Source organism: Pygocentrus nattereri, chromosome 10 (assembly GCF_015220715.1).
Source record: "Pygocentrus nattereri isolate fPygNat1 chromosome 10, fPygNat1.pri, whole genome shotgun sequence".
Classification (NCBI taxonomy): domain Eukaryota; kingdom Metazoa; phylum Chordata; class Actinopteri; order Characiformes; family Serrasalmidae; genus Pygocentrus; species Pygocentrus nattereri.
In genome coordinates this window covers 42,021,605-42,033,591 of record NC_051220.1, presented here as the reverse complement: position 1 = coordinate 42,033,591, position 11,987 = coordinate 42,021,605, and the positions used below count along the sequence as shown (strand labels likewise).

Here is an 11,987-nt window from a genome sequence, read left to right as displayed (position 1 = left end):
GAACATTTTGCATTTCTAATGCAGTCTGCCAGGCTTTGTCCTTTTCTTAAGCAATGCAATTCACATTTTAATTCAAAACGTGGTTTAATTCACATTACACCTCACGGTGAAAGACCTTGAAGGTTGCGGGGATCTAAATGATCTGCTCAGCACAGTTAGATGAAGATTAAGCCTTGGATAAAGTAACAGACAGCAGCTCAGTGTTTTCTCCGTAGACAAGCACAGATCAAGTGTAGTATCTGTTCTTATCGGTTTAATATCTGGTACGTCCTCTATACGAGGACCACATATTAAGAGGGGCTTGCTCCGTCCGCTCCACGCATCGACCTGGCATTGCAGTACCTCCGGGAACAGTGCACCTCCTCAGGGGGCAGTCGTGGGCTGGAGGTCAGGGAACTGGCCCTGTGACCAGAAGGTCGCTGGTTCGATCTCCAGAGCTGACAGTCCATGACTGAGGTGTCCTTGAGCAAGACACCTAACCCCCAACTGCTCCCCGGGCGCTGTGGATTGGGCTGCCCCAAAGTGTGCTCACTGCCCCCTAGTGTGTGTGTGTATTCACTAGTGTGTATGTGGTGTTTCACTCCACGGATGGGTTAAATGCGGAGGTGGAAATTCCCCGTTTGTGGGATTAATAAAGTATCACTTAACGCTGTTGCCGGAACAAAACATTGTATCTCTATTTTTGCTGTTTTTCAGTTTTTGACACAGTTTATAAATTCCCGTTGCTCTTTACATTACGTATAAAATTCCTGACGATTGGTCCAAAAGAAATAGCCCAAAATGACTTGGAAGGACGTCCGGTTCCATTGACCTACATTGAAAGCAAAGTAAGTTTTTTCCCACTCCTGTAAAGTTAGCATTTTGGAGATACGAGGTCTTGCTCCGACAGCAGCGATAAATAAGTAGCATGGTTATGAGAACAGAACGTTACATTGTGGGGAAGACTGTTCAAAAAACGTGCAAAGGCTGAAATAGTGGGTTTGTAAAGCTCCAGCCGTAGCAACGCCTCGTCTAATTTGTGTCAGAGAGGGAGATGTTTCACACGTCTAGGATTCCTGAAAGTTTCCCACATGCAGATCTAGTCTGTTCATATTTTAAACGCTGAGTGAAGATCAGTTCGGGGCCAGGCGTCTCAGCCTGGCTGCTCCCAGAATTAAATTTAACAGCTTGAGGAAACTCAATCCATCAAAATTCTCCTTCTATTACTTTCATCTTCCGTTTTTACGCAGAGTGAATCCGAAAGACTGCGGGGACACATGGCCACGCTTACGCTGCCGGCTCTGCTAACACGGAAACTCGGAAAGCAGGTCTGACTGCGTACAGAAGATCAGGTGTTAAATCAGGTGAGTCAGCAGGGCAGATGAGTTTGAGGGGGAACTGTTTGTCCGCTCAAGCACTAGTTCTGTTCTCTACGGTGCTGGAAAAAGTATCCGCAGCCACACCTTCACTCCCTCCCAGTTTCCTCTATTTTGACACATTCAGCCGATTTTCCAAAGCGTGGCTCCGGCTCAGCTTTTGGTGCAGTAACCCTTTTCCTCTCAAGCTACTCCCTAGCAAGGCTCCGTGTTGGGAAGGGATGGAATAAAGCGAACCAGGGAGTGCAAAACTGTGCTGAATCAGCTGGTGGCGCTGTTTTATTAGCAGATGTCTCTTGTTTGGGTTTCCATCTTCACGAAACAAGCTAAACACAACAACAGCTGGTTTGGAAGAAATCACAGCTACTACGAGAAGCTGGCTCACGCAACATTTAAGGCGGAACAGGAAAACTCAAACGAGAAGCTGGCTCACGCAACATTTAAGGCGGAACAGGAAAACTCAAACGAGAAGCTGGCTCACGCAACATTTAAGGCGGAACGGGAAAACTCAAACGAGAAGCTGGCTCACGCAACATTTAAGGCGGAACAGGAAAACTCAAACGAGAAGCTGGCTCACGCAACATTTAAGGCGGAACGGGAAAACTCAAACGAGAAGCTGGCTCACGCAACATTTAAGGCGGAACGGGAAAACTCAAACGAGAAGCTGGCTCACGCAACATTTAAGGCGGAATGGGAAAACTCAAACGAGAAGCTGGCTCAGGCAACATTTAAGGCGGAACGGGAAAACTCAAACGAGAAGCTGGCTAAGGCAACATTTAAGGCGGAATGGGAAAACTCAAACAAGAAGCTGGCTCAGGCAACATTTAAGGCGGAACGGGAAAACTCAAATGAGAAGCTGGCTCACGCAACATTTAAGGCGGAATGGGAAAACTCAAACAAGAAGCTGGCTCACGCAACATTTAAGGCGGAATGGGAAAACTCAAACGAGAAGCTGGCTCACGCAACATTTAAGGCGGAATGGGAAAACTCAAACGAGAAGCTGGCTCACGCAACATTTAAGGCGGAATGGGAAAACTCAAACGAGAAGCTGGCTCAGGCAACATTTAAGGCGGAACGGGAAAACTCAAACGAGAAGCTGGCTCACACAACACGCAATGGATTAATGGATGTAGTTTTTCCAAAATCTCCTGCTTGTTCATTCAGCAGTCTTTCGTCTTGCTGCCATCAACCTCTTCTGAGCAACATTCGTCTCCTTCACCTCACAGTTCCATGACGGCCAGCTACATCATTGAGGGGGCGCTATATCTGCAGTGTAAATCGGAGCAGCTGCTACCAGAAGCAGGTAGAGTCGGGTCGAGCCGTACCGTGTGGAGGACAAATGCCATTTGTTGCAATAATAGTTTCCAGATCATCAAAATGAAGTACATGGCAAGGAGAACATGAGGAAAACACCCCCCCCCACCCCCCCACCATCTTTTCATTCATTGGAGGAAAATTATTTTGCAACATGTACATCATCCATGCCAAAAAGTAATTGCCCCCTCATATTAGTCATGGGTTGCTCCACTTGTGGTGTGTAGCTGGAGATCTCTGGTGGCCCAGCCGTCTGTACAGAAATGTTTAATTTAGCCACATTAGAGATCTGAAGCCGGCAATTGAGAACGAGTCTTAGAGCACTCGGAGATTTCAGTGTGCATTCAAAGCCTCTAAAAGGCTATTCAGGTCAGTCCCAGAAAAAAAGCCCCAGTTTTGCTCTTTCTGTGCTGCTACAGAGAACTCAATCATCTCAGCACCACGGCGAATGATAAACAGACGCCAGCTCCGTCTGTGTGCCGCTGATGGGAGCTAACTGCTGAGGTACGCTGGTAAGAAATTGGATCTTTCTGTGAGCTGTGGGTGTACAGCTGTGTCGGTATCCATACGAGGGGCTCAATTAATATTATTGCTATTATCATTATTATTCTAATTATTAATACATTATTGTCTTCCTCCTTTATGTGCATGTATGATGTGTATATATGTGTACGTACATGTCGCTGCTGTCGGAAGAAAACCTTATAACTCTATTTTTTATCAATTTTCAGTTTTTAACATAATTTGAAAATGCCTGTTGTCCTGTACATTGTGTGTAGATTTCATGATGAATAGGCCAAAGGAAACGGCCCAAAATGGCTTGGAAATACGTCTGGTTCCATTGACTTGCATTAAAAGTAAAGCAAGTTTTTTCCTTCTCCTGTAAAGTTACCAGATTGGAGATACAAGGTTTTCTTCTGACAACAGCGATATGTGAAACGCTCTGTACCTGACTATAGAATATACAATATGAACAGATCTACTGTTGGTGTCATTGTCGTTGATGGCGCCGTTCAGTAAAGTAATAATGTTTATGTTTGTGTCTCCAAACTATCACAAAAAATGACTGAGCGTCGTTGCGGGTTTGTCAGAAAGGCGATGTTCTTAAAACACTGAATTATTTCGCTGTTACAATAAAACATGAAGCAATTACTATTAATTAGAGAACCCAGTTATGAAAATGTCCATCACTACTGTTTAAAACTAAAATGTGTAAATAAAGTAAACAAATTTTAGCTAATCTGTCTAGACTTCGCTCTCATATAGGATTCTGTGCATATGAGCCATCAGTAATCTAATCTGGTGTTTGACTTGCCTGGTTGGTGGCCTGTAAGCTCCTGTCTGGGGAAAGTATCTGCTCTCTAAAGTCGGACTAGGACAGCTTTTTGGCAAAGTGCATGAACAACTGTTGGCGTCTCTCATTAAGAACAAATCAGAGAGAATCAGAGAGAATCAGACAGGGCAGCTGAAGAATCCCACATGCAAATTAGCCCAAATTTGGATACTGAGCCCAAAACTCTGAGCAAAGAGAAAACCCAATCAGGGTAAACACAATTTCCAGAAATTACTATGAGTACTGACAGCACATATAACGCCATTTACCATTCGATCACAGTGGGGTTTGCTTTTGCGAATATGAAATATGAAAATCATTGAGATTTGGGCTACATGTCTGTGTTTTGTTTGTTTGTTTGCTTGTTTTTTTGTTTGCCGTATCCACTTTTCATGTCTCACTATCTAGCATTTGACCATATTTTGTTTGTTTGCTTTTTTGTTTGTCGTATCCACTTTGCATGTCTCACCCTTTAGCAGAATGTAAATAAAAATAAGTGCAATGATGTGCAAAACATATTTTTAAATGAAAATACTACAAAGACAACATACCAAAGGTTGAAACTGAAGAAGGTTTTGGCTTTTTGAAAAATATATGCCCAAAATATATTCACAGATGTGCACGTCACCGTTGCCATGTGCACTAATGCCCCCTAAACCATCATGAATACTGGCTTTAGAGCTGTGCGCTGATTACAAGCTGAGTGGTCTCCAGTCTGGAGGACACAGTGTCCATGATTTCCAAGAATTTCAAATGCTGATTCGTCGGACCACAGGACACTTTTCCACTTCCCCTCAGTCCTTTTTAAATGAGCTCGGGCCCAGAGAAGGTGGCAGCATTTCGGGATCCTGTTAATATATAGTTTCAATTAAGTTAAATTAATTAATCATGTCTGTTTTTAGTGCAGTGCTGCCTGAGGGCCCAAAGATCACGGCCAGCAAATAATGGTTTTTGGCTTTGTCCCTCACATGTAGAGATTTCCCCAGATTCTCTGAATCTTTTCATGATATTATGTACTGTAGATGATGAAATCCCCAAGTTCTTCAGTTTGTGTTGATAAACGTTCTTCTTGAATTGTTGCACTATTTGATCGTGCAGACTTTCCCAGAGTGGTGAACCCTCCTCATCTTTACTTCTGAAAGACTCCGCCTCTCTGAGATGCCCTTTTATCCCCAACCATGTTACTGACTGGTTGCCAATCAACCACCAGGTGGTTCCAGAGAACTCGTCTCCACCGCTCTAGAGTCCAGTGGCGGCGCTTTACTCCACTGCATTCCACGCTTTGCACTGCGCTTGGTGATGTAAGGCTTGGATGCAGCTGCTCGGCCATGGAAACCCATTCCATGAAGCTCTCTATGCTATTCTTGAGCTGATCTGAAGGCCTCATGAAGTTTGGAGGTCTGTAGTGATTGACTCTGCAGAAAGTCGGTGACCTCTGCGCACTATGCCCCTCAGCATCCGCTGACCACTCTGTCATTTTACGTGGCCGACCACTTCGTGGCTGAGCTGCTGTCGTTCCCAATCGCTTCCACTTTGTTATAATCCCACTGACAGTGGACTGTGGAATATTTAGTAGTGAGGAAATTTCACGACTGGACTTGCTGCACAGGTGGCGTCTGATCACGGTACCACGCTGGAACTCACTGAGCTCCTGAGAGCGACCCATTCTTTCACTAATGCCTGTAGAAGCAGTCTGCAGGCCGATGGGCTCAGCTTTATACACCTGTGGCCATGGAAGTGACTGGAACACCTGAGTTCAGTGATCTGGATGGGTGAGTGAAAACTTTTGGAAACATAGTGTAGTTTGAAACCTGCATTGTTCATTGAACATATTACACTTGGCAAATGAAAGATTCAGAGTCTGATTCTGGAAACTAGAGAAGCGTGAGCGACTTTAATGATATCATATACCAAAAAGAAAAGCAATAACTGACACCGTGAAAGCGATGGCAGTTCCCTTCCTCTACAAGATCAACCTCTGCAAGTTTCTCCATAAGCAGGAGTCTTTTATTACACATACAGTGTGCTTGTATGGAGCAGACTGCCCTGCGCCGCATGTGTCAAATCCATCATCCTGCACAGTGAGAGTAATTGGATTTCCGATTTGATTAGCTGTTCACAGCGGATCTCCATACCTGTTCTTTCCACAGAAGATTTATTGAGCTTGCCAAAGCGCGGGACCACTGAAAGGTTCTCCGCCTGACAGACAGTGACATACAGTCAATTACTTTATGAGAAATGCTCGTGGTGGCACTTCCTGAAGGAACGGAGGTAATTCTCCCAGGATTCCTCCGTTATTTCCCCCAGCTGATGGCTATCCCAGCGGTCAGTGGAGGAGAGGGACACCACCCATTACATCTGTCATGTGTTTTAACAATGCACCCCATCATTCATCTGCCCTATCGGGGTAAGAATGTCCGGCTGAGTGACAGCGTCTATTTTAACGCAGCTGTGTGTTTCTAGGTAAAAAGCTTGGACGTGAATGTTTGTGTATGAACTGGACTCTTTATTCTGAACACTGTCCTACTTCAGGCATCGCTAACTGCTGAAAGAACTGTTACAATTACTAATATCTGCATAATCAGGGCGGAATTTACTGTCAAAGCAGCAATTTACTACAAGATACTTATGTTTCAGTGTAAAACAAGCAGAAAGCATATTTAGCATAAAATTACCCAGACGCCTCAACAACTATATACATTGTGTATATTGTGTGTATAATATATATATATATATATATATATATATATATATATATATATATATATATATATATACATACACACACACATATTTATATATATATATATATATCCATCTGTCCATCCATCCATCCATTTTCTAAGCCGCTTCTCCATCAGGGTCACGGGGGGGGTGCTGGAGTCTATCCCAGCGGTCATCGGGCGGTAGGCAGGATACACCCTGGACAGGTCGCCAGTCCATCACAGTGCAGACAGATAGACACAGACAGTCACTCACACCCAGGGGCAGTTTAGCATGTCCAATTGGCCTGACTGCATGTCTTTGGACTGTGGGAGGAAACCGGAGAACCCGGAGGAAACCCACGCAGACACGGGGAGAACATGCAGACTCTACACAGAGAGGACCCCGGTTACCCGGCCGGGGAATTGAACCCAGAATATATATATATATATATATATATATATATATATATATGTGTGTGTGTGTGTGTGTGTGTGTTTGTGTAGAGTATGTATTGTATTGCTTACATATATGTACACTATATGGACAAAGGTCTTGGGACACCCCTCCTAATTATTAAATTCAGGTGTTTCAGCCACACCTGTCACTAACAGGTGGATCAAATTAAGCACATAACCTTGCAGTCTCCATAGACAAACGCTGGCAGTAGACGGTCGCACTGATGAGATGAGTGACTTTAAACATGGCGCTGTCACAAACATGCCTCCTCCGCCACCTGTCAGTTTGTGAAGTTTCTGTCCTGCTAGATCTGCCCCTGTCAACTGGAAGTGCTACTACTGTGAAATGGAAGCACCTCAGAGCAGCAATAGCTCAGCTACAAGGCAGTGGACCACACAAACTCACAGAGTGGGGCATCCAAGTGCTGAAGTGCCTGTCCTCTGTTAAATCATCACTAAAGAGTTCCAAATTGCCTCTGGAAGCAACATCAGCAAATGAAATGCATGTTAGAAGCTTCACGGCATGAGTTTTTGTGGCAGAAGAGATGCCAAGCTTTGGCTGGAGTGGTTTAAAGCACCGCCACTGGACTCTGGAGCAGTGGAAATGTGTTCTGTGGAGTAATAAATCAGCTTCTCTATCTGTCAGTCTGATGGACGAGTCTGAGTTTAGCGAACGCCAGGAGAACGTTACCTGCCTGACTGCACTGTGCCAGCTGTCAAGTTTGGTGGAGGAGGGATGATGATATGGGGCTGTTTTTCAGGGGTTGGTCTAGAACCCTTAGTGACAGTGAAGGGGAATCTCAATGCTTCAGCAGAACAAGACATTCTGGACAATTGTAGCTTCCAACTTTGTGGAACAATTTGGGGAAGAACCTTTTCTGGTCCAGCATGACTGAGACCCAGAGACCAAAGCAGCTCCATAAAGAACTGACTGGGTAAGTTTGGTGTAGAAGAACTTGACTGGCCCTGACCTCAACCCCATCCAACACCTTTGGGATGAACTAGAATGCAGACTGTGAGCCAGACCCTCTCGTCCAACATCTGCGTCTGACCTCACAAATGCTCTTCTGGATGAATGGGCAGAAATTCCCACAGACACTCTCCAAAATCCAGCAGAAAGATTTCCAGAAGAGTGGAAGGTGCTAGAGCTGCAAAGGGGGAGCAACTCCATATTAATGTCCATGGATGGGACGTGATAAAAGCTCATGTAGGTGTAACCTGGAGGTGTCCCAGAATTACATAAGTATTTCTGGCGCACTTCTTTAGATCAAATCATATTCATCATGAAATTTACACATAATGTAAAGGGCAACATGCATTTTCAAATTACATCAAAAACTGAAAAACAACAACAACGGAGCTACGAGGGTTTGGCCTAACAGCACCAATAAATATCTCTGAAGTACATACAAATAATCCCATAAACAACTGATCATGAAGTCTGGACTCTGGGATTGGCCAGTCTGTTCATCTGAGAACACAAACATGATTGAGTAGAAATAAAAATGTAGAGTTTCAAATTACTCAGGAAAGCACAAACCTAGAAAAGTTTACTTAAGTACATAAAACTTAGTGACTAAAACTACATTTATGGCATTTGGCTGACGCTCTTATCCAGAGCGACTTACAACATAGGTAGGCTAAGGGGGTGTTAAGAGTCTTGCCCAAGGACTCTTATTGGTATAGTGTAGGGTGTTTGCCCAGGTGGGGGATTGAACCCCAGTCTATAGCATAGAAGGTAGAGGTGTTAACCACTACACTAACCAACCACACACTAGCTACCACCTTCATTGACTAGACACTGATAATTCAATGACTTGCATGGCTGAAGACCATCAGAGATGTTTCAGAGCCTTTTATCTCCCAAGGGTGTCGGTTATTCTGAAAGAAACTGCAATGGGCAGGATTTGCCAAATTGGCATCGCTCTCCAATCCTGTGCCAGCAGTAAACCCACCAGTCAAACTTCCCAACCTTTCTGCTGCACGGTTCGCAGAGCTCAGGTGCAGGAAGTCAAGACTGAGAGTCGAGAGGCTCAAATTAAAGGGATTAGTTCATTCGTATTGGCCTAAACCTTTTATCTCTGCCTCCCACGTGTGATTACATTTCCACGCCGTTGTTTACGCTCAGCCCTCGCTCTGACGGACACAAGCCGTGCTATTCTAATGCTGTTATTACATACTAATCTCCACACAGCCCTCTGCTGAGAGCGGAGCAACAGGTCCACACAAAAAAATAAATAAAATAAATAAACAAAAAAAAACAACCCTGCAAAAGCATCCCTCTCATTCCTGTTGACACAAGGGGTTTATGGCCCGAAGAATAAACTCCTTCGTGTTTTCTCAGGCCACTGCAGGTCAGAGGATTATGGGAAATGTGTGTAATTGTGTATTTGTTCAGAGAGAAAGCACCAACACACAACCCCATACTTCCAGAAGATTTGCAGGATCTTTTTCCCTGAAGTTCACGACTAACGTCTGTGTGGCTCCATGTTCCAGAAACAGCCACGATGACCTACGACAGTTTTCCAGTCTTATCCTTTCTAGTAGTACATGGTGATTGGGTTATGGTGCCTTTAGGACATAATCTAAATGAGCTCTGATTTGATTGACTGACCTGTGCTGTGTCTTTAAAAGCAGTCCAGGCCGTCGTATACAAACTACTAAGATGGGGCTGGAAAATAAACAGCTGCTCTTTTGGATGTTTGGACCTTTGATCCACTTGCTTCCGACAGCCATGAACAGCACAACGTTTAATTGTCTCTTCAGTATATCTGCTACAGACTGTCTGCAGGATCAACACTTCAGTATGAATGGGTGGGGCTGATTTGATGTATGCTGAATAGGTGGAGCTACATTGCTGTAGGCTGAGTGGGTGGAGCTAAACTGCTGTAGGCTGAATGGGTGTGGCTAAATTACTGTGGGCTGAATGGGTGGAGCTAAACTGCTGTAGGCTGAATGGGTGAGGCTAAATTGATATAGGCTGAATAGGTGGAGCTACACTGCCATAGGCTGAGTGGGTGGGGCTGAATTGTAGACTGAATGGGTGGAGCTAAACTGCTGTAGGCTAAATGGGTGTGGCTAAATTACTGTGGGCTGAATGGGTGGAGCTGAACTGCTGTAGGCTAAATGGATGCGGCTAAATTACTGTGGGCTGAATGGGTGGAGCTGAACTGCTGTAGGCTAAATGGATGCAGCTAAATTACTGTGGGCTGAATGGGTGGGGTTAAATTGATGTAGGCTGAATAGGTGGAGCTACACCACTGTAGGCTGAGTGGGTGGGGCTGAATTGTATACTGAATGGGTGGAGCTAAACTGCTGTAGGCTGAATGAGTTGGGCTAAACTGTTGTAGGCTGAATGGGTGGAGCTAAACGGCTGTAGGCTGAATGAGTTGGGCTAAACTGTTGTAGGCTAAATGGGTGGGGCTAAGTTACTGTAGGCTGAATGAGTTGGGCTAAACTGTTGTAGGCTGAATGGGTGGGGCTAAACTGTTGTAGGCTGAATGGATGGAGCAATACAATATAAATGCATTAGCATGATCCTGCTGGTATGGGTTCATCCCAGTTTCCACCTTTCTTAGTGATGCACACAAAAAGCTACTGGAATGCAAATAGCCCCCCCCCTAGTGGCGAATCTGCAGATTGCTAAATGTGAGGGAGTAAGTGAGTTGTAGGCCAGGTTCCAGTGGCACTTTGCATCTAAAATTCAAGGATACTAATTGTTTTTCATGACAGGCTCAGTTGCGCTCCCATCTATTTGATAAGGCAGAGACATGCAATACATGCTTTGTTAACAGAACTGAATTAAAACAATGCAATACATCCTAATTCAGGCTGCCAGCGCCTCAGAGAGATCCTCGATGTCTCCAGTGGGACAGAAGAGCAGTGTTGCTGCCCTGCTGGCATGTTTCAGCCAGAGCAGAGGTGTAATCCCTGTCCCCAAAACACAGCAGTGCTTATTGTAGGGTAATTAATAAGTGAACGGTGTGCAGGTATGGAGCTGTAAGGGAAGGAGATAAGGGAGGAGCGCAGCAGTCCCTCAGAGGGAACAAACAATAGAGCTGCATTTACATGCAGTAACACTACACAGACTACTGCAGAGAGCAGTAATGAGATGAGAGAGAGAGAGAGAGAGAGAGAGAGAGAGAGAGAGAGAGAGAGAGAGAGAGAGAGAGAGAGGGAGGGAGGGAGAGAGAGAGAGAGAGAGAGAGAGAGAGAGAGAGAGAGAGAGAGAGAGAGGGAGAGAGAGGGAGGGAGGGAGAGAGAGAGAGAGAGAGAGAGAGAGAGAGAGAGAGAGAGAGAGAGAGGAAAGCAAATAGAGAAAGAGACAGTAACGGAGAGGAGAATAAAGGTAGGAACAAAATAGCAAGGTAGAATAGGTAGAAGCAAGTGAGAGTGAGATAAAAGATGAAAAAAGACGAGAGAGAGATGAGACAGAAACAGAGAGGAATGAAGGGCAACATCAGAACAAAATAATAAAAATAAGAAGGCACAGAGAAACGAAGAGAAAGAAAGAGAGAGAGAGTGAGAGAGAGAAAGAGAGAGAGCGAGAGAGAGAGAGAGAGAGAGAGAGAGAGAGAGAAACAGAGAGAAAGAGAGACAACGAGAAAGAGAGAGAGAGGGAGAGAGAGAGCGAGAGAGAGAGGGGAGAGAGAGAAAGAGAGTGGGAGAGAGAGAGAGTGGGAGAGAGAGAGAAAGAGAGAGAGAGAGAGCAAGAGAGAGAGAGAGAGAGAAAGAGAGAGAGAGAAAGAGAGAGAGAGAGACACACCACTGTTAAAATTATCTCCTGAAATATGTTCAAAATGTAGGTCTTACAGTGAGACAAAC

At 44.7% G+C, this 11,987-nt stretch overlaps 1 pseudogene; it reads left to right on the top strand.

The window, feature by feature from the left end:
* The first annotated feature begins 200 nt into the window (after positions 1 to 200).
* On the top strand, positions 201 to 364 carry LOC119264196 (annotated as a pseudogene).
* The last annotated feature ends 11,623 nt before the right edge of the window (positions 365 to 11,987 follow it).